The sequence below is a fragment of the Chiloscyllium plagiosum genome, chromosome 20, assembly GCF_004010195.1.
Source record: "Chiloscyllium plagiosum isolate BGI_BamShark_2017 chromosome 20, ASM401019v2, whole genome shotgun sequence".
Lineage (NCBI taxonomy): Eukaryota > Metazoa > Chordata > Chondrichthyes > Orectolobiformes > Hemiscylliidae > Chiloscyllium > Chiloscyllium plagiosum.
Genome location: NC_057729.1, coordinates 32,149,243 through 32,169,893, shown reverse-complemented (window position 1 = coordinate 32,169,893; position 20,651 = coordinate 32,149,243). Strand labels below are relative to the sequence as shown.

Here is a 20,651-nt window from a genome sequence, read left to right as displayed (position 1 = left end):
CAAAAGCAGTGGCCTTTTCAGTAACAAGGAATCACAATGCAAATCACATGGTAATATGGATTGGACAAGATGATCAGAATGCATTACTCCACAATAGACAAGCTAAAACCAAGGACAGAATACAGAGGTGGCTTGAATGAAAATGAAACTAGTCCTTTTTGGGGTCAATATGAATGGCTGCCCATTTCAAACATGGGCTTATGCGTTGAATGTTTCAGTTATTTTTAACAATACTTCACCAAATAAAGCAAATATATGATTGCAATAAATTCGCCATCATGACAACTTCTCAAAGATCACACTCAGTTGCTTAGCGACAGCAATAAAGGGAGGTGCTTTTCATAGAAATCCACTATAATTCAGGTAGTTTCTTGACATGACATTGCTATTGTCTCATGAAGTAGCTACACCATCCTCTTTCTTTCCTTCACAATAGGAAGACATTGATTTATAGGAGACATAGTTGCATTCTTAAACTTTGCCAATGGCTCTTCCTCTTATTGAGAAACAAATATAAAGAGATAACAACCTAGAAAAGCACCAGAACAATGTTCAAGCTTGAACTTTATTCAACACCATTCTTGACATTTTGTCAGGAGACAGTGGACAAAGAACGCTTGGCCTGCATTGTTCGGTTATGCACAAGATGGTGTATTTACATGGTTATTGAGAGCTATTATTTTTAACATTTTCACAATACTGCACAAGTTCAAAAATAAGGCATAGAAAACCAACACTCAAATTTGATTATAAATCTCTGAAGGTACAGCCCTCAACTTTGCTAGCTTGAATTTGAAAACTTCTCTGGTTATTTATAAAGGGAAAGATTAGCTAAGTTGAATTTGGGTCCATTACAGACCGCAACAGGGGAATTTAAAACAGATATGCCAAGATAGAGGAGCTAAATAATCCATCCTCATAGATGATGATTAAAAAAACTCCCAGAAATAAGAGATCCAAGCGGCTGGAGATAATGAGAAACTGAAAGAAATTAGTGTTAACTTTAAAAAGAAACATTCAGCAAATAAAATGGGACAAGTTGACAAATCTTTCGGGCTTGATGATCAATATCCTCGAGCATTCAAAAAGATGGTTACAAGGAATGTGGATGCTGTGTGGGTGTTCTGCTTCTGGGGATGGGATGACTGACATGGATGAGTTGGACTGAAGCATCTGTTTCTGAGCTGTAAATCTCTATGACTCTCCGATTACACAGGTTGGACTTTATAAAATGTATCCAGGAGAGATTTTTCATGCCAGTAAATAAATAGTTCTCAGAGAGATGGGCAGTGTTAGACCTAATCCTAGAAAATGAAGCTAGTCACATGGCTCAAGCATCACTTGACCCAAAACAAAACACATTGAAAAGTTCATCAACTTCACAAACAACTTCCACCCTAACCTCAAGTTCACCTGGACAATCTCAGACATTTCCCTCCCTTTCCTGGACCTCTTAATCTCCATTTCTGGCGACCAACATGGACTTCAAATTCACAGACTTGCACAGCTACCTGGACTACATCTCCTCCTACCCCTCTCGAGTAAAACGCTGTCCCTTACTCCCAATTCCTGTGCCCCCACTGTCTCTGGTCCCAGGAGGAGCAATTCCACTCGAACACTCCAGAAGGCCTCCGACCTCAAGGACCGCAAATGCCCCTCCCACATGTTCCACGATGCCCTCCAGTACATCCTTGAACCCCACCCATCCAACCACAACAAGGATTAAAACCCCCTGGTCCTCATATTACACCCCACCAATCTCCAGATACAGTGCATCATCCTTTGCCATATCTGCCACCTACAGTCAGACCTCACCACCAGAGATATATTTCCCTCCACACCCCTACTAGCAATCTGCAGAGACCATTCCCGCCTCAACTCCCTTGTTAGGTCCACGCGCCCCCTCCCCCAACTAAGCCACCCTCCACTCCCGGCACTTTCCATTGCCACTGCAAGAGGTCTAAAACCTGCACCCAGACCTCCCCCTTCACCTCGGTCCAAGGCCTCAAAGGAGCCTTCCACAACCAGCAGAGGTTTTCTTGCACATCCGAACACTTCATCGACTGTCCGCTACTCTCAATGTGATCTCCTCGACATTGGGGAGACAGGCCACAAACTCATGGAACATCCCCAGGACACATGTACCAAACCACCCCACCATCATGTAGCCAACCACTCCAACTCCCACAAGCAAGGACAAGCAAGTCCTGAGCCTCCTCCACGATCAAATGCTAGCCACCTGACGCCTGGAGGAAGAACGTCTCATTTTCCAACTTGGGGCCCTCTAACCACACGGCAATGTCAATTTCACCAGTTTCCTCTTCTCCCCTCCCCAACCTCAGCCCAGATCCAACCCTCCAACCAGGCACCACCCTCGAACTGCTGTACCTGTCCATCCTCCTTCCCACCTATCACTTTCACCTCCAACCCTGCATCCATGTATTACCTTCCCAGCTAACTTTCCCCCCCCTATTCACCTCTCAACCGCCTTCTGCCCCCCCCCCCATAGTGATCAGCTGGTAAACTGGGCAGGAGCAATGGTCGATGGAATTTAATTCTGATAAGTGCAAGGTGATGCATTTTGGGAGGTCTAATAAGGGAAGGGCATACACAGTGTATAGTAGGTCCCTCAGGAATTTTGAGGAACAAACAGACCTTGGTGTACAAGTCCACAGATTCCTGAAGGTGTCAGTACAGGTAGATAGGGTGGCGAAGGTGGCATAAAGGATGCTTGTCTTTGTTAGCCAGAGAATAGAATACAGTAGCAAGGAAGTCTAGTTACAAAGGCCACAGATAGAATACTGTGCACAGTTCTGTTGATAGTGCTGAAGAGGAGGCAGAGGAGATTCATCAGGTTGTTACCCGGGATGGAAAGTCTCAGTTATTAGGAGAGACTGGATAGGCTGGGTTTGTTTTCCCTGTAGCAGAAGAGGCTGAGTGGACATCTGATTGAGGTAGACTATATAATAAGATATAGATAGAGTAGATTATAAGAATCTTTTCCTCATAGCAGACATGTCTAAGACTACAGGGCACAAATTTAAGGCGAGTAAGTGGTTTAAGAATCTAAGGAAAACTTTTTTTCACCTAGTGGCAGAAATATGCAATGTGGTCGAGAGGACGGCAAAGGCAGATACTCTTGCAACATTTAAGGAGCATCTGGACAAGCATTTAAAATGCAATGGCAAAGTAGGCTATGGACCAAGGGCAGATAAACAGGATTAGTGTAGTTTGGTGTTTGTTGCCCAGCATAGACAACAGCCTGAAAGGTCCATGCTGTATAACTCCCACCATTAGTAATAACTGATGCTATCCAACTGTCCTTGTTTGTTTTCTTGTCCACATGGAAAACGTACACTAACTTTCTGTTCTCAAGCTACACATTAGTTCAGGGCATCTTAAGTTTAGATGCAGAACAAGGCGTCAAGCCAAAACCAAAGACGGCTAGAATTTCCCATTCTCATCAAACCCAGAATTTTCTGTATCATTGAGAATACTTTAAAAAGAAAAAAAACACACAGGAATGACATTTTGGTAAAAGGAGATTGTGTTTAAAAAAAATGGTGAACAAACAAAAAAGCACAACATTAATTTAGTCCCTTACATACCCTATTGAAGTCATACTACAATTCTTCATCAAAAAAGCTTTTTCAGTTATAATAAGTTAGTACATTTCAGTTGAATGGCTAGGTGGGGGATGATCACGAGAAGAGGACCACAGAGGAGGAAAAGAACCAGATTTTGTGCTCATGCATCCAATCAAATGCTCTCTACTTGGATGTGTACATATGCAGATGTCAGTTGTAGACAAAAATCAAGCTCAGTTATGAAATCCTCACTGTTGAAGCAGCCTGCTAACATTCACTGTTTTGGTTCATATTTGAAGAAAGTTGATTTGGGTATGGCACTGGACGCTTGCCAAAACACACGTAACTATACCCAAGTATAAGGCACCTCCTTAGGACAAGAGAAGAAATAGCCCAAATAAACTAGAGCCACAGCTTAGAGCTTGTCATTTGATTCATGTTAAGCAAAAAGCCACATTTCTCCGAGCAATCTACCTAATATATGAAATTACATATTTGCCATAACAGTGTGCTGCACGTACTCCACTCATCTGCTATTACAGTGAATAATGCTTCTCAAAGGCTGGCAATTCAACCAACCAGGATTACTACTGGATCAGGCAACGAAGAACTTTACGCATTCTGTTGATAATATATCTACAACCAAATTTTACCCATAAAGTTCTGAAATAGTCTAAAAAGGTAGGGCAGGTGACTGAGGGAGAGCACTTTGGGGCCAGCAACCATAATTCTATTAGTTTTAAAACAGTAACGAAAAAGAATAGGCCAGATCTAAAAGTTGAAGTTCTAAATTGGAGAAAGGCCAATTTTGATGGTATTAGGCAAGAACTTTCAAAAGCTGATTGGGTGCAGATGTTTGCAGGTAAAGGGACAGCTGGAAAATGGGAAGCCTTCAGAAATGAGATAATGACAGTCCAGAGAAAGTATATTCCTGTTAGAGTGAAAGGAAAGGCTAGTAGGTATAGGGAATGCTGAATGACCAAAGAAACGGAGGGTTTGGTTAAGAAAAGGAAGGAAGCATATGTAAGGTATAGACAGGATAGATCGAGTGAATCCTTAGAGTATAAAGGCAGGAGGAGTATACTTAAGAGGGATATCAGGAGGGCAATAAGGGGACATGAGATAGCTTTGGCAAATAGAATCAAGGAGAATCCATAGGGTTTTTACAAATACATTAAGGACAAAAGGGTAACTAGGAAGAGAATAGGGCCCCTCAAAGATCAGCAAGGCAGACTTTGTGGAGAGCTGCAGAAAATGGGGGAGATACTAAATGAGTATTTTGCATCAGGATTTACTGTGGAAAAGGATATGGAAATAGATGGTGACATCTTGCAAAATGTCCATATTATAGAGAAGGAAGTGCTGGATGTCTTGAAACGCATAAAGGTGGATAAGTCCCCAGGCCTGATCAGGTGTACCCGAGAACTCTGTGGGAAGCCAGAGAAGTGATTGCTGGGCCTCTTGCTGAGATATTTGTATCATCGACAGTCACAGGTGAGGTGCTGGAAGACTGGAGGTTGGCTAATGTGGTGCCACTGTTTAAGAAAGGAGGTAAGGACAAGCCAGGGAACTGTAGACCAGTGAGCCTGACCTTGGTGGTGGGCAAGTTGTTGGAGGGAATCCTGAGGGACAGGCTGTACATGTATTTGGAAAGGCATGGACTGATTAGAGTTAGTCAACATGGCTTTGTCCGTGGAAAGTCATGTCTCACAAACTTGACTGGGGTTTTGAAGAAGTAATAAAGAAGATTAATGAGGGCAGAGCGGTGGATGTGATCTATATGGACTTCAGTAAGGCATTCGACAAGGTTCCCCATGGAGACTGACTAGCAAGATTAGATCTCATGGAATACAGAGAGAACTAGCCATTTGGATACAGAACCGGCTCAAAGGTAGAAGACAGAGGGTAGTGGTGGAGGGTTGCTTTTCAGACTGGAGGCCTGTGACCAGTGGAGTACTACAATGATCAGTGCTGAGCCAACTACTTTTCATCATTTATATACATGATTTAGATGTGAGCATAAGAGGTACAGTTAGTAGGTTTGCAGATGACACCAAAATTGGAGGTGAAGCGGACAGCGAAGAGGGTTACCTCAGATTACAACAGGATTTGGACCAGATGGGCCAATGGGCTGAGAAGTGACAGATGGAGTTTAATTTAGATAAATGTGAGTGCTGCATTTCGGGAAAGCAAATCTTAGCAGGACTTATATTCAGAAAAGATTTACAAGGATGTTGCCAGGGTTGGAAGATTTGAGCTATAAGGAGAGGTTGAATAAGCTAGGGCTGTTTTTCCTGTAGCGTCGGAGGCTGAGGGGTGACCTTATAGAGGTTTATAAAATCATCAGGGGCATGGATAGGATAAATACACAAAGTCTCTTCCCTGGGTCAGGGAGTCCAGAACTAGAGGGCATAGGTTTCTTTTATAATTTTCCCCTCTCCCCCTAAACCTAAGGGGCGACGTTTACACGCAGAGGGTGATAAGTGTATGGAATGAGCTGCCAGAGGAAGTGGTGGAGGCTAGTACAATTGCAACATTTAAGAGGCATTTGAATGGGTATATTAATAGTAAGGGTTTGGAGGGATATGGGCCAAGTGCTGGCAGGTGGGACTACATTGGGTTGGGATATCTGGTTGACATGGACAAGTTGAACCGAAGGGTCTGTTTCCATGCTGTACATCTCTATGACTGAGTCTAATTTAACTTTCCAATCTTAGATACAATTTGAATTGTCAGACTGAAAATTGGAGCTCTTTTTAAGAAGCATTTCTTGTCAGAAAATGACAACCCTTGTGGAATATGGTCAAAGTAACAGGATGTTTGTGCAATATGCACACCATCTACATCACGCAGGCATTCCATGTTGGAGGCCACCATGTACAGTTATAGCAGTATGATTATGCTGTCACTTCCCATCTTTGGAGAACTCAGTTCAAAACAAATAACTATCAGAAGGGAGGCACTGAACATGATAAACAGAGTGATTTAGTTCCTTAAAGAATACAGATTAAAATGCTGCAATCCAACTTACAAAGCCAAAAATACCCAACAGGAAACACAGATTTCACTTCTCCAATATGGACCAACAAAGCACGAGGCTCTGCAAGGTGTTAAGGCATAATTCATGATGTTCAAAAAAAAAAAGTGAGACAATCTAACAGTCCACAAGTTCACTTTGAAAAAATGTGAAACTGACTTTAGATTTAATTACTCATTTTTCAATTCATTCTCTTCAAATATTCCTTGGAAAATTTTTCTGAATGTCATGACGAGAAACTTGACAGACACCAGAGTCAGAGTCATACAGCGTGGAAACAGACCTTTTACTCCAACTCATCTACACCGAGTATGCTCCTAAACTAAACCTGTCCCACTTGACTGTGAATGGGCCATATCCCTCCAAACCTTTCCTATTCACGGATCTATCCAAATGCCTTTTAACTGTTGCAACTGTACCTGCATTCACCACTTCCTCAGGCAGTTCATTCCATATACAAACCATTCTGTAAAACAAGTTGCCCCTCACATCTTTTTAAAATTTTCTCCTCTCACCTTAAAAATATGCCCACTGGTTTTGAAATTATCCACAAGAGGGCAAAGATCCTTGCTACTCATTATTTCCCTTATGATTTCAAACACCTGTATGTGGTCACCCTCAACCTCCTATACTCGTTTGACAAAGATCCCAGCCTATTCTTCGAACACAAACCCTCCATTATTTCTGGCAACATCCCGCTAAATCTTTTCTGAACCCTCTCCAATTTAAAATATCCTTCTTATAGCAGGACGATAGAACTGGACACACATACTCCAGAAGAGGCCTCCCCCTATCAAACTTCAATATGACATCCCAACTTCTATACACAAATAAAAGGTCTGAGCGATGAAGGCAAGCGTGCTAAATGCCTTCTTAAATCACCCTGTGAAGCCAATTTCAAGAAATCATGTACTTGAAGCCCTGGGTCTTCCTGTCTGGCAACACTACACACAGTCCTACCATTAACCGTGTAGTCTTGTCCTTGTTTGTCTTACCAAAATGCAATACTTCGCATTATCCAAACTAAATCCCATCTGCCACTCCTCAGCCCATTGACCCAATTGATCAAGATCTCTGGAAACTTAAATAACCTTTGTCACTTTCCACTGTACCACCAATTTTGACATCATCTGCAAATTTACTAACCATGCCTCCTATCTTCTCATCCAAATCATTTATATTGGTGACAAACAAAAGCAGACCCAAACCAGATCCCTACGGAACAATGGCCATAGGCCTCCAGGCCGAAAAACAACCTTGTGCCACCACCCTCTTTCTCCTACCATCAAGGAAATTTTGTATCCAATTGACAAGCTCAGTCTGAATCCCACATTATCTAATTTTACTACTTAGTCAACTATGCGGAACCTTGTCAAAATGTTTTACTGAAGTTAATACAGACAATGTCTATTGCTCTGGCCTCAATCGTTTCGGGTACTTCCTCAAAAAAATACAAATCTGAGAGACACTATTTCCCTCACACAATAGATTACTGAAAAGCCTAGCAAAATATGCATTTACATTTCTCTTTTTCCTTTATTAGAACTATTCATCTTTATGGCTTGTTTTGCCTTGATCTGCACAGCATCCTTAAAACAGGATTTCTCCAGTTTCCTCATTTCCCCATCCCCCACTGAAGAAGGGCTCATGCCCGAAACGTCGATTCTCCTGTTCCTTGGATGCTGCCTGACCTGCTGTGCTTTTCAACAACACATTTTCAGCATCCTTAAAACATTCAAGCACAAGAATTTGACAGTCTTAGCTGCCAACTTCCATTAACACAAGGAGGATGACAGCAGAAAATAAAAGTTTGACCTCAGGAAGAAATCTAAGAATTTCAAAAATATGTTTTTATATTGAACTGTTAACATTTTATTTTAAAAAAAGTAATGATACATCATGGCAAACTAAAATACAAAGTAAAAAGAACAGCAGAAAGACAACACTGGCCCAAGAATCAAGCTACAAAATTCCTTCAGGCATGACCAAAAAAAACTTCCTTCCGCGAATCAGAAAATTAAGGCAATGTTACAATTATCATCACTCCAATTCACATTGCAACATTTGTTTGGACATAAAAATATAAATTTACATTTGGTTGACTGATTAAGTGCTTGTCACCACCTAACAAGTTGGCTTATTTGACTAGTTGGAGTGATTTTATTATGTCTGAACTAAAGATCACATCCAAGCTTCTCCCTGAATATTGCTCCTGCTGCTCAAGCATGCAAAGACCCACAAGCAGCAGTTATTCAAAATCACATAAAATGTTATCTTCGATTGGCAAATTCACATTGTTGTAAGCCGCAAATCTCGCAAAATAAACTTAAAGAAAGGCTGCTGCTACTTCAAAACATATACCATCAGTTTAAACACTGGACTGTCACAATTAGCAGGGTCTTATTAGTGTGTCCCAGTACGATGGTTTCCTCCCCCACTCCATCCAATTTGAGCAGGAAATTTGTAATGGGAAACTCCCAGTTGCACACAGTTAAAAGATATCTTTACCACAAACTCCCCAAGTGGAAAAGATTTGGGCAAGTATTGGTACATTCTGTTGTGTTTATTTTTAAGTACAAGCTTTGTTCTTGAGCATGCCCACAATGATTAAAAATTCCACAGAATCTGAAACATCACTGTTCACAATCAATGATCCTCTCAGAGATAATGGTGGTCAACATTTAAAGCTGCTTTAAGACAGTTTGACGAAATAACAGATGACATGGACATGGAGTACAAATCAAGTTGCCATGCTTTTGTCAGAATTGACATTATCTTTGAAGGTGCTTTTAAAGACACACCGAAATTGAGACAAAGTTAAAAATCACAAAGCACCTGGTTATAGTCCAAAAAGTTTATTTGGAAGCACTAGCTTTCAGAGCACTGCTCCGTCATCTGTCCAAAAGCTAGTGCCTCCAAATAAACCTGTTGGACTATAACCTGGTGCTGCTGCTTTTTAACCTTGTACACCCCAGTCCAACACCAGCACCTCCAAATCATGAAATTGAGACACTAGTTTCAAATGTGCTTACTTCCACAGTAATGACAACAAAGTATGGCAGCATTGTGGCTCAGCAGTTAACATTGCTGCCTCACAGTACCAGAGTTGGGTTTTAATTCCAGCCCTGGTGACTATATGTATGGAATTTGCATGTTCTCCCTGTATCTACCCATGTTTCCGCCCAGTGCTCCAGTTTCCTCCTACAGTCCAAAGATGTGCAGGCTAGGTGCATTAGCCCCGGTAAATGCTAGGTTATGGGGATTGGGTAGGGGTGGAATGCTTTTCGGAAGGTCAGTGCAGACTCAATTTGAACAAAGTCAAGAGGACACTGGACTGCTCAAATCAAATGTTAAAAATCTTCAAATTCTTATTTGAACTAACCACTCGGATTACTAACTCCTGTCTTAAATATAATGAAGATTTCAAACGCTTGATCGTCACAGATCAAATGTTTTGTGATGATACAGAATTGCAGCAATGTAGAACTTCAGTGTAGCATGCACCTTAATTCATCACCTGAAAACTGTATGCAACTTCCAAACGGTGTAAAAGTTGGAAGCATACGGAAAAAGAGATACGTAAATATTGGAAGGGGAAGGAGTTGGAAGTAAAATATAGATAAGAATGTACTGAAATACATAATATTTATGTTGTGCCAAAAACATTTAGAATACATTTGTTCAAATACACTGCATTCCAAACATATTTCTCCCCCTCACCCCTTTATCTGGGAGTATTATTGGATCACAAAGTTCTCATTCCACTCAGTTATTCATGTATTTAGCTAAACATCTGTTCCTCTCACTGGACAGCACAAATATTCAGCTCAACGTTCTCATAATAAGCACAAAATATGAAGGTGTACACAGCTTCACAACATTTCAAATCTTGGCACCAATTTACTACATTTCAACAGGATCAATGGGGACAGCTTCAGAACCACCTTGTGGGTTCCCAAACTTCTGACAGTTTTCTCATTCACATATTTGTTAATGACCAGAAACCAAACATCACTTCCAACATTCCAATCAATTTCAGCAGTTTTTATCTTTAGAATGAAATAAAATTGTCACGGATACCAAATCAGCTGCAAATTTAGGCAAATTTACTTAGATACCAACAGCCCAATGGTGATCTACCAACAGAGCCTTTTGACATGGGATACAGATCAATACTGTTGGTAGAAGGATCCTGAATGCAATCATAAATCTTGTGCCAACTTTATTGAGCAGAACAAGTATGGAAGTTTGTTTAGTCCTCTGTCTCTGCTCACAGTTCCTTAACCCATCTTTTCCATTAAAGATAACCAGCACATCCCATTTGCTTTAAAAATATTTGCACTGTTTGAGTTTATTTTTTAAATTGATTTATTTGCACAAATTACTCGTCAAGAGCAGCCGGTAAACACACAAATATGACTGAAGTCAGTTACTTCTGTTGTCTTAAAATCCTCTGACACAACCATTAATTTCTGATAAATTATTAAAATTCAGTATTACAAAAGAATATTCCTTATAATAAAGCAGTACCTCAACAACATGTTTTCATTAAATATGAACTGTGAAATCAAGCATATTTCACGAATTATCTCAGGTCTTCAGCCGTGAAACATTTCATAGAATAGGGAAGCCCTTTCCGGGACATATCTGTTTTCATTGGAAACTCCAACCAGGAAGTGGTTGAATAGGATGCAACTGCTTCTACAGCCCTGCGAATGTGTGCATGCAGTGCTGGAGCACATTTGCACCAACAAATGAAGGATGTGGGCAAACAGCACCCTAGCTTAGCCCAGCAGCCAAAGTATCAGGTTTTCCTACCAAAGTGGAAACCCCCAAAACACGGTTGTCGTCTTTTTTTAAAACGATATTTTAATTACACAGCCAAGTTCGAAAATGTCTGTAACTCCTGAAATAAAATAACCAAACCGTGCTAAGTGTATGCCCTTTACAAGTCCTAAACTAATGTTCATTTTTCTTTATACGGATCCGATTTGCGAAGTAGAACTAAGTTATAAAACATTTCCATTATTTGAAGGTTTGTTGTTATGAATGATTCACTTGTGATCATTATAATAGGTGCTCAATGCTTTACCCTTATGTAATAATCGCACATGTAATCAAGAAGATTAATAATTTAATAAGGTTAAGGTTAACCTGAAAAAAAGAAAACATTCAAGCAATATGCGTTTCTTTTTTTAAAAAGGGGTCTTCGCATTTCCTTCCTGGTGGAAAGCAATACGTAAATACATACATCTAACTTTGCCCTTTACGTGTAAACAGCATCCTCGCAAACTCGGATGCAATTCAACATGCTCTGCTACCTGTTACCACCTTTTCCAGCAAATATGTAAAGCAAGAGAAATTAACCAGCCCTCTATTTACGGCCAACAAGGAGGAAGCGGCACATAGGCGAAATCATGTGGACAGACTAACAGTTTACATCCCCAACTCTTCCAAAAATCTGGAGGGGTTTTTTTTCCGCAAAATAAAACTGAAATTTGAAAAAGCGGTCGAGGAGTTTCTTCCCCAAGATTAAAAAGAAAAAGGACTAACCGTTATAATTAAAAGTCAGAAGACGAAACGAGGCGAGATTGGCCTCCCAGGATCCAGACGGTTTTAAGAGGTTTTACTGGTTTAAGTCTTTGGGGGTGGGATGGTTGGATAATCTCCCCCACCCCCACTCCCCCCTAAAGCTGCCTCCAGACAAAGTCGGGCCTGGGTGGGAGACAATGCCCGGCCTGGCCTGGCCAGAGCAGGCCTCACACCGCCATCTCCCCCTCACTCGCTTTTAGCCCGCCCCAGGGTCGGAGACAGAAGGGGGGGCGCGGGGGGGTCAGGCTGAGGGAGAGTGAGCTCGAGCTCGAGCTCCACCACAGGCCCGGGGGGGTGTCTGTGGAGCCGAGAGACGGGCGTTGACGCAGCAGCAATGGAGCCCGGGCCTCGCTTCCCCCACCCCACCCCCACAACCCCGGGGCTCGGGCCGCACACTCATTCCGGGTCTAAACCCACCGCCAGAGCGGAGCAAAAACACAAATACACAGCACGCTGACTGAACAATATCAGAGCGATCCGCGCCCGACACACTCACCGATCACCCCATGTATGTGTGCAACAACGGAAAAGGGCCCCGAAACCACTGAAGAGGGAAGGAAAAAATGATCCCGAGAAGCAGTCTCTGCCTCCTCCTCCTCCTCCTCCTCCTCCCAGTCCTGAGTAACCAGGAACCTGCTCCCCCTCACCAGCGGAAACCACAGCCTGGTATTGTGGGTAAGTCAAAGACCCAGCCCTGCCTTCTTCAACTCAATCCCACACACAAATACAGCAGTCCCTGCCTCCTTCAACTCACTTACACACACAGACACATATAAATACAACAGTTCCTGCCTTCCTCAACTCAGTCACACATACACACACTCACACATAAATACAACAGTCCCTGCCTCCTTCAACACAATCACACACAAACACAACAGTCCCTGCTTCCTTTAACTCAGTCACACACACAAATATAACAGTCCCTGACTCCTTCAACTCAATCACACATGCACAATACAAAGTCCCTGCCTTCTTCAACTCAGTCACACTCGCACAGAAATACAACAGATCCTTCCTCCTTCAACTCAGTCACACACAAATACAACAGTTCCTGCCTCCTTCAACTCAAACTCACAAACAATACAAAAATCCCTGCCTCCATCAACTCAATCACACACACATATACAATAGTCACTGCCTCTTTCAACTGAGCCACACACAAAGGATAGAGAAAATGAGGTCTGCAGATGCTGGAGATCAGAGATGGAAATGTGTTGCTGGAGAAGCGCAGCAAGTCAGGCAGCATCTAGGGAACAGGAGAATCGACGTTTCGGGCATTAGCCCTTCTTCCCTGTTCCCTAGATGCTGCCTGACCTGCTGCGCTTCTCCAGCAACACATTTCCACACACAAAGGATAACCATCCCTGACTCCTTCAACTCAATCACACACAAATACAACAGTCCCTTCTTCCTTCAGCTCACACACACACTACAACAGTCCTTGACTCCTTCAATTCAATCACACACATAAATACAACAGTCCCTTCTTGTTTCATCTCAATCTCACACACATACATATACAACAGTCCCTGCCTCCTTCAAATCAATCACACACACAAATACAACAGTCCTTTCTTCCTTCAGCTCACTCACATGCACACAAATACCACAGTCCTTGACTCCTTCAATTCAATCACACGCACAAATACAACAGTCCCTTCTTGTTTCATCTAAATCTCACACACATACAAATACAACAGTCTCTGACTCTTTCAAATCAATCACACAAAAATACAACAGTCCCTACCGCTTACAACTCAATCACACACACAAATATAACTGTCCCTGCCTCCTTCAGCTCAATCATACACACAAATGCAACAGTCCCTGACTCCTTCAACCCAATCACACACAAATATTACAGTCCCTGCCTCCTTCAATTCAGTCACAGAAAAACAAATACAAGATTCCCTGCCTCCTTCACACACAAAAATATAACAGTTTCTGCCTCCATCAACTCAATCACACATGCACAAATACAACAGTCCCTGCCTCTTTCACTTCAATCACTCTCTCACACACACACACATGCAAATACAATGGTCTCTGCCTCTTTCAATTCAGTCAAAAATCACACACAACACCAGGTTATAGTCCAACAGGTTTATTTGGAAGCACTAGCTTTTGGAGAACTGCTCCTTCGTCAACTGGTTGTGGAGTATAAGATCGTAAGACACAAAATTGATAGCAAAAGTTTACAGTCTGATGTAATTAAAGTTATAATTTGAAAAAGACTTGGATTGTTTGTTAAGTCTCTCATCTTTTAGAGTGACCATTTTGGTTTCAATTCTTTCATATGTAAATCTCAGAATTTTTTTATGTTACATTCTCAAGTGAACTTTAACAATAGGTGCCATGTTGGGCGAGATAATGTATTGAAGGTGTGAGGTGGCCTGTGTGAGACTGCCTGTGCCCCAATGTTCGGACTGATTCTAATCTAAAAAAGGGATTGACAGAATCTTACATGGATTCATACAGTTTTTGGGGAAAATAATATGTAATTCTGCAAGTACAAATTTAACCCACAAACTTATATGTCATGGAGTTATAGAGATGTGGAGCAGGGAAACTGACCCTTCGGTTCAACTTGTCCATGCCAACCAGATATCCCAACCCAATCTCGTCCCACCTGCCAATACCTGGCCCATATCCCTCCAAACCCTTCCTATTCATATACCCATCCAGATGCCTTTTAAATGCTGCAATTGTACTAGCCTCCACCACTTTCTCTGGCAGCTCATTCCATTTACGTACCACCCTCTGCTCGAAAAGGTTGCCCCTTAGGTCTCTTTGATATCTTTCCCCTCTCACCCTAAACCTATGCCCTCTAGTTCTGGACTCCCCATCCCAGGGAAATGACTTTGTCTATTTATCCTATCCGTGCCCCTCATGATTTTATAAATCTCTATAAGGTCACCCCTCAGCCTCCAATGCTCCAGGGAAAACAGCCCTAGCTTATTCAACCTCTCCCTATAGCTCATATCCTCCAAACCTGGCAACACCCTTGTAAATCTTTTCTGAACCCTTTCAAACTTCACAACATCTTTCCGATAGGAAGGAGACCAGAATTGCATGCAATATTCCAACAGTGGCCTAACCAATGACCTGTACAGCCGCAACATGACCTCCCAACTCCTGTACTCAATACTCTGACCAATAAGGGCAAGCATACCAAACACCTTTTTCACTATCCTATCTACCTGCGACTCCACTTTCAAGGAGCTATGAACCTGCACTCCAATGTCTCTTTCTTCAGCAACACTCCCTCAGACCATACCATTAAGTGTATAAGGTAAAAACTCCACGCTTCAGTCTCTCTGCCTTTATTCCTGATGAAGGGCTTTTGCCCGAAACGTCGATTTTGCCTGTCCTCGGATTCTGCCTGAATTGCTGTGCTCTTCCAGCACCACTGATCCATTAAGTGTATAAGTCCTGCTAAGATTTGCTTTCCTGAAATGCAGCACCTTGCATTTATCTAAATTACACTCCATCTGCCACTTCTCAGCCTATTGGCCCATCTGATCAAGATCCCGTTGTAATCTGAGGTAACCTTCTTCACTGTCCACTACACCTCCAATTTTGGTGTCATCTGCAAACTTACGAACTACACCTCTTATGCTCACATCCAAATCATTTATATAAATGATGAAAAGTAGTGGACCCAGCACTGATCCTTGTGGCACTCCACTGGTCACAGGTCTCCAGTCTGAAAAACAACCCTACCCTCCAGTACCCTCTGTGTTCTACCTTTGAGCCAGTTCTGTAGCAAATGACTAGTTCTCCCTGTATTCCATGAAATCTAACCTTGCGAACCAGTCTCCCATGGGGAACCTTGTCGAATGTCTTACTGAAATCCATATAGATCACATCCACCGCTCTGCCCTCACCAATTCTCTTTGTTATTTCTTCAAAAACCTCAATCAAGTTTGTGAGACATGATTTGCCATGCACAAAGCTATGTTGACTATCCCTAATCAGTCCTTGCCTTTCCAAATATATGTACATCCTGTCCCTCCGGATTCCCTCCAACAACTTGGCCACCACCGATGTCAGCCTCACCGGTGGCTTATCCTTACCTCCTTTCTTAAACAGTTGCACCACGTTAACCAAGCTCTCGTCTTCCGGCACCTCACGTGTGACTATCGATGATACAAATATCTCAGTATGAGGCCCAGTAATCACTTCACTAGCTTCCCACAGAGTTCTTGGGTATACCTGATCAGGTCCTGGGGATATATCCACTTTTATGCATTTCAAGACATCCTGCACTTCCTCCTCTGTAATATGGACATTTTTCAAGATGTCAGCATCTATTTCCCTACATTCTATATCTTCCATGTCCTTTTCCACAGTAAACACTGATGCAAAATACTCATTTAGTTTCTCCCCATCTCTTGCAGCTACACAAAGGCCACCTTTGTGCATGTGGGTGGGTGTGTGTGGGGGGGGGATGAATGTCTGTGAGAGAGTGTGTGTATGTATGTGAGTGTGAATGTAAAGGTGTATAAGTATGAGAGAATGCATGTGAGTGTGGGAGTGTGTGTGTGAGCGCATTAGAGAGGTTCTCACGCAGGGTCCCATTGCCTGATACGATGGGACGTCCTGGTATGTCAGCTTGTGTATTTTGGAAAGCGGTAGAAGTCACCTAAGGCGAGAAGTATGTGGGATGAGGGCATGTAGGGAACTCTGAAGGACTGGATCCAAAGTCCTGATCAATGTGTTTAGTTGACGGGTGTGCTCTTTGGTCGGATTAACTATTGTCTATAGTGTTCCTAGTTGTTCAGTTGTCAGTTCACTTCCTTGCAGTAGTCAGTTCTATTTTTTCTTTTTTTTCTTTTTCATTTTTCTTCTCCTCTCTTTCGGTGTGAGACACAGTGAAAGACAACAGGTTTATAAATCTTTATTCAATTTCCACCACCACAAAGACAGGAAACACCCAAGTGGTCAGTGACAAGCAGTGCTCTTCTCAGAGGGTACTGTTGCATGATCAATCGTGAGGGCAGGGCAGGGCAGGGCAGAGATCAAACCAAAATAGAGTTGAAGGGGGAAATAATATACTCCATTCCAGCGGTGCCCACCTTTCCCTGAACATCTCAAGGGTTTTGGTGGACAACGCGTGCTCCTTCTCCAGGGACACCCGTGCTCTGACATACCTGTGGAAGAGGGGCAGGCAGTAGTCTGTTCTATTCTGAATGATGATGGCTCCTCCTTTATCTGCTGGTTTGATGACAATGTTGTGATTGGTTTTGAGAGCATGGGTGGCATTGCATTGTGATTGGGTGATGTTTTGCTCTCCCTTGTGAGTGCAGCTGATGAATCTGGCATTTATATATTTCTTGATGATTTTAGCATACATGTCAAGTCCAGGACAGCGGCCCTCCGCAGGGGTCTAAGTTGACTCCTATTTTGGTCGCTCCTCTACGGATCCCTGTGATGTCTGTTCCAGTTCCTTGGTGGGCTGATTGGGATCATTGCTGGCATCTTGGAAGAATTCCCGGAGTCTCATTCGTCTGATGAATTCACCTGTGTCTGTTGCAAGGGGTCCTTGCCCTCAGAAGAACGGGGTATGATGCTCAACTCATCGACCACCAGTTCCCTCATGCCACAGCGAGAAACTGTAATGACCTCCTCAGGAGACAGACATGAGCTGTAACCGAAATGGAACATTCTGTTGTCCAGTACTTCCAAGGAGCCAAAAAACTACGCCACGTTCTTTGCAGCCTGCAACACATTATTAATGAGGATGAGCATCTCACCAAGATCTTCTCCACGCCCCACTTCTCACCTTCAACTCCTTCGTCTCAGTCAGACACAAAAGTACAACAGTCCCTGCCACTTTCAAATCAATCACACACACAAATAAACAGTCCCTGCCTCTGTCAACTCAATCACACACAAATGCAACAGTCCCTGCCTCCCTCAGCTCAATCACACTCACAAATACAACAGTCCCTGCTTCCTTCAACTCAATCACACAAACACATAAACACAACAGTCTCTGCCTCCATCAACTCAATCACAGACACAAACACAACAGTTCCTGCCTCCTTCAACTCAGTCACACACAAACACAACAGTCCCTGCTTCCATCAACTCAATCACACAAACACAACAGTCCCTGCCTCCATCAACTCAATCACACACACACAAACACAATAGTCCCTGTTTCCATCAACTCAATCACACACAAATGTAACAGTCCCTGCTTCCTTCACCTCAATCACACACACAAATACAACAGTCCCTTCTTCCTTCACCTCAGTCAGTCACACACACACAAATACAACAGTCCCTTCCTCCTTCAACTCAGTCACACACACAAATACAACTGTCCCTGCCTCCTTCAACTCAGTCACACACACACAAATACAATAGTCTCTGCTTCCTTCAGCTCAATCACACACAAGTACAACAGTCCCTGCCTCCTTCAACTTAACCACACACAGAAATATAACAGACTCTGTATCCTTCAACTCAATCATACACACAAATACAACAGTCCCTTGTTCCTTCAACTCCATCACACACACAAATACAATGATCCCTGCTTCCTTCAACATTCTATGTCCTATTATCCTGCCCTACATTATCTGCACCCTGAAAGCTTGTACTTTCAAATAAACCTGTTGGACTATAACCTGGTGTTATGTGATTTTTAACTTTGTCCACCCCAGTCCAACACCAACACCTCTGTATCCTTCAACTTAATCACACACACACAAGCAAATACAACTGTCCCAGCCTCCCTCAACTCAATCACCCACACACAAATACAACAGTCCCTGTCTACTCAACTCAATCACAGACACACAGATAAAATAATTTCTACCTTCTTCAACTCACATGCACACACATTCACGTAATGATAAGAGTCCTTTTCTTCTTTATCTCAGTTATACACTCTTTTATGCCAGACCTAAAATGATGATCCGTTATTTGTTACAATAGACAATTCCATAAGGTTAGTTGCAACAACCAGTTTCAAGTTCCTTAGTTTTGTAGGTTGATTGATATTCTGTCGTTCTGATTTTTTCAATCACAATTGAATCCCAGTTATAGAATAAGAGGAGTCTTTGTTAGAATAGAATAGAATTCCTGCAATATGGAAACAGGCCATTTGAGTCCATTTGACTCTCCAAGAAGCATCTCTCCCAGACCCATTCCCCTAACCTTTCAATGTCACTCTGCATTTCTTATGGCTAGCCCACCTAGCCTGGGCATCCCTGAACATTATGGGGCAATCTAGCATGGCTAATCTACCGAAACTGCACATTTTGGGATTGTGGGTGCAAAACCAGAGCACCTGGAGGAAACCCACGCAAATACTGGGAAAATGTGCAAACTCCACACAGACAGTCATTGAGTCATAGTCAAACCCTGATCCCCGGTGCTGTCAGGCAGCAGTACTAATCACTCAGCCACCTGTTGTCTTGTTAGCTTTTGAACTGGTTTGCACCTCTCGGAGTGAGAGACATCGTTACCTGAAATACAAGCAGGAACTAAAGTATAATAATTTGATTCTGTCACAGAATAGTGATGCCTAAAGTCACGCTCGTTCACATGAGAATGTTCACTGCCACCAGAACGCACTAGTAAATTTGAAACTGTCTTTTTAACCTCAGTCAATGTGTATTCCTCAAAAGAAAAAGGTAAACATCTTTCTGCAGTTTGTGACATAGTCTGCAGGTCAGCAACCCCTTACTGTCTGAAGAGAACACCATCTTTTTGATTTGTCTCTTCCCTCCATTGAAGGACTATGTGACTGTCCCTTTTTATCCATATATGTGAAATTCTGTGGGTTTGTCTCTCTAGACAGTAACTTAATTCAACTTTGCAGCTATTTTGGCTGAATTAACCTTCTCAAAAAAAAACACAGAATTGCAAGTTAAAAATATCCATAGAATTTCAGAATTCTGATTTATGGTTGTGATACTTACCTTGCGTTGAAAAAAATTCAACTGGATTTATTCACATTTCATCACAAAGGGTGAAAAAGAATTAAATATATGAAATGAACACACACACACTTATTCTTTTAGCTTCGGTCAACATCTTTTTTTCGGCTCTAACTGCATCTGTCTAAATTCCAGACAGGCTGTCTGCAATCACATTTGATTTTGCAACAATTTGGTTGATATTGAGGTGTTTCAAGGAATGAAATTCAATGGAATAACCTGGTATTCTCTGTCTTAAAACTTTCTGCAAAAACTAACAAGTTGTGGTCAGTATAGACTGTGGTCTCTCTGCACCCAATTTCAGACATATATCTCAAACTGTACGGGAGCCAGTAATAAACCAAGGGTTTCCTTCTCTGCTGTAGAATACTGTGTTGAATGTTTGTTCAGTTTTCGAAGATGTACCCAATTGGTCTATCAATTCTAAGTTAGTCTGCCTGAAAGTGTATAACCCCGACCTTGGTGTTATCTGCATCA

The 20,651-nt window shown here is 42.2% G+C and overlaps 1 protein-coding gene across 3 annotated transcripts in view; it reads right to left on the bottom strand.

Annotated features, from left to right (window-relative positions):
* Nucleotides 1-12,984, bottom strand: part of LOC122560143 (zinc finger and BTB domain-containing protein 46-like) — a 105,052-nt gene extending 92,068 nt beyond the window's left edge. The window contains exon 1 of one of the 3 annotated variants that reach the window (XM_043710445.1): nt 12,713-12,984. The gene's annotated coding sequence lies outside the window, so the exon portion shown is untranslated. Of the gene's footprint in view, nt 1-12,177; nt 12,464-12,712 lie in introns of those variants that run through there. The other 2 variants (XM_043710448.1, XM_043710447.1) reach the window with 2 other exon arrangements.
* Between the last annotated feature and the right edge of the window lie 7,667 nt (nt 12,985-20,651).